The sequence below is a fragment of the Mastomys coucha genome, chromosome X (assembly GCF_008632895.1).
Source record: "Mastomys coucha isolate ucsf_1 chromosome X, UCSF_Mcou_1, whole genome shotgun sequence".
Lineage (NCBI taxonomy): Eukaryota > Metazoa > Chordata > Mammalia > Rodentia > Muridae > Mastomys > Mastomys coucha.
In genome coordinates, this window is record NC_045030.1 from 107,815,717 (window position 1) to 107,817,776 (window position 2,060).

The 2,060-nt window shown below is 38.3% G+C and overlaps 1 pseudogene; it reads right to left on the reverse strand.

The window, feature by feature from the left end:
* Positions 1 to 237: 237 nt before the first annotated feature.
* LOC116090749 overlaps positions 238 to 2,060 on the reverse strand; it is a 4,071-nt pseudogene continuing 2,248 nt past the window's right edge.

Consider the following 2,060-nt stretch of genomic DNA (forward strand, 5'->3'; position numbering starts at 1 on the left):
TAACTCAGGAATGAATACACATAAGCACAAGGGATCAGACAACTGTTATATAAAAGAGAAAATACAAGTGCATTTGTGCTATAACTCCAGAAACTGTATGTGTTTTCTAGGTCTTGAGATAAGGGGGTTATGTGAGCCAGGAAGGAGAGTATCTTATGCCTGATAGGGAAGGAGGTGGATAAAGACCCAAAGGGGACTGCAGAAGGCAACGCAGGAGAGTCAGAAAATCTGATCTCTTTAGAGAGGAATGAAGTACAGCTGGTAAGGGGCTGGCAGAGAGTCAAATCCATCCAGCCCCTCTCCAACACAAATTCATTTTCCTGCTGAGAAAGGCATGAAGTAGTCACTTTTCTTAAAGTTTCCATTTCCATCTAGAAAGTGGCCAGGGTCAAACATCTCTGGGTTGGGGAACTCCTTGCTGTCATGTAGCACTGATGTCAGTGAAGTAATTACTCTTGTTCCCTTGGTGATGAGATAGTTCCTGAATTTAATGTCACAGGTCACTGCATGGGGCACATTGTTGGGGACAAGGTTAATGAACCTCTGGACCTCATGAATCATGGCATCTGTATAAGGCATGTGGCTCCTGTCCTGCATGCAGGGCCTGCAGTGTCTACCAATCACATGGTCAATCTCTTCCTGGACTTTAGCTGTGACATGTGGATACTTCAGGAGGAGCAGGAGAGCATATCTCAGTGTTGTGCTTGTTGTCTCTGTCCGTGTTTTTCTTTAATCAGGTAATAGGTAATAATCAATGAAGTCACAGGGGTTTGTAACATCCTTGGTGTTCTTTTATTTTCTCCAACATGTAACTTGTAATATAATTAGTGTTCTTTGCTACTTTGTGATGACTTCCTGGATAATAGTCAATGAGTAAAGGGAAATTATTGCAGACCTGCAACCATGGGAGCTCAAAATCTTGACAGTCTTGTTTATTTTTTCCATGAGGATAAGAAAATCATTATTGTTATAATGATTATAACAGTATTGTTATAATATATATACATATATATATAGTTATAATGATTATAACATTATAACAAACGATTCTGGAAAATAATTGAGCAGATGACATTGCTTGTAGCACAGCTCAGGATGAAGGTGGGATCACAGGGTAAGCCCTTGGTTTTCCTCAGTTCCTCCATAACGCACTGTGCTTCCTCTTGAACACAGTCCTCAATGTTCCTTCTCCCAATGCACAAATTCTGCAGGGTCATGACTGTGAATTGTCTGATCTCTTTCCACATTTTTCCATTGCTAAAAACAGTGCCAAAGCCCTTATTATTTTTTCACTCACTGGAATGTTTCCTCTACTAGCAAACTCCTCTCCATGATCAATCAGAACTTCCTTCACTGCTTCATACCCATACAATACAACAGTGGGCCTTGAACTCAAATGTAGAGTGAACACAGGGCCATAGACTTTTGAGAAAGTCTGTGGTCCAACTCCCAGCAATGGTCAGCAGCAGCTGTGAATGGAAGTCCAAGGATCTAGCAGTTGCTCAGTCCCACAAGGCAAGCAGGTGAAGCAGAGCCTGTTTATGTATTCTTATTGGAGAATGTATTCTAGTCACATTCAACTTTATTATTGATAGTTAAGGACTAGTTTTAGATATTCTGCTGATTTTCTTTTAATTGTTTTGCATATTCATTGCTCTTTCTGTCCTCTATTTGGAATGTTTGTGGATCAATGTTTAACTTTATTCGTTATGTTTATTTTGTACTTTGAATATGCTTGCCGTATTTTATTTTTTATTTTAAAAACAGACTAGGTAAAAAAGGACAATCATGAAGTATAAGAGTGACAGACACGACCAATAAGGCATCAAAGAAAAAACATATGTTAAGATCATGAAGGACCTCAACTTGACCTCATTTTATTTTCAAAGTTATTTCAAATTCAGCACCTATGAACATGACTTAGGCCTTCCTTCACAAGGCATAAGTTGAATGACCACATGTACACATAGATCAGCATAATCCAATGATACCTTAGTAATGATTATTAACTAGCTCCAACATCTTTACTCTTTAAATTATTATTATTATTATTATTATTA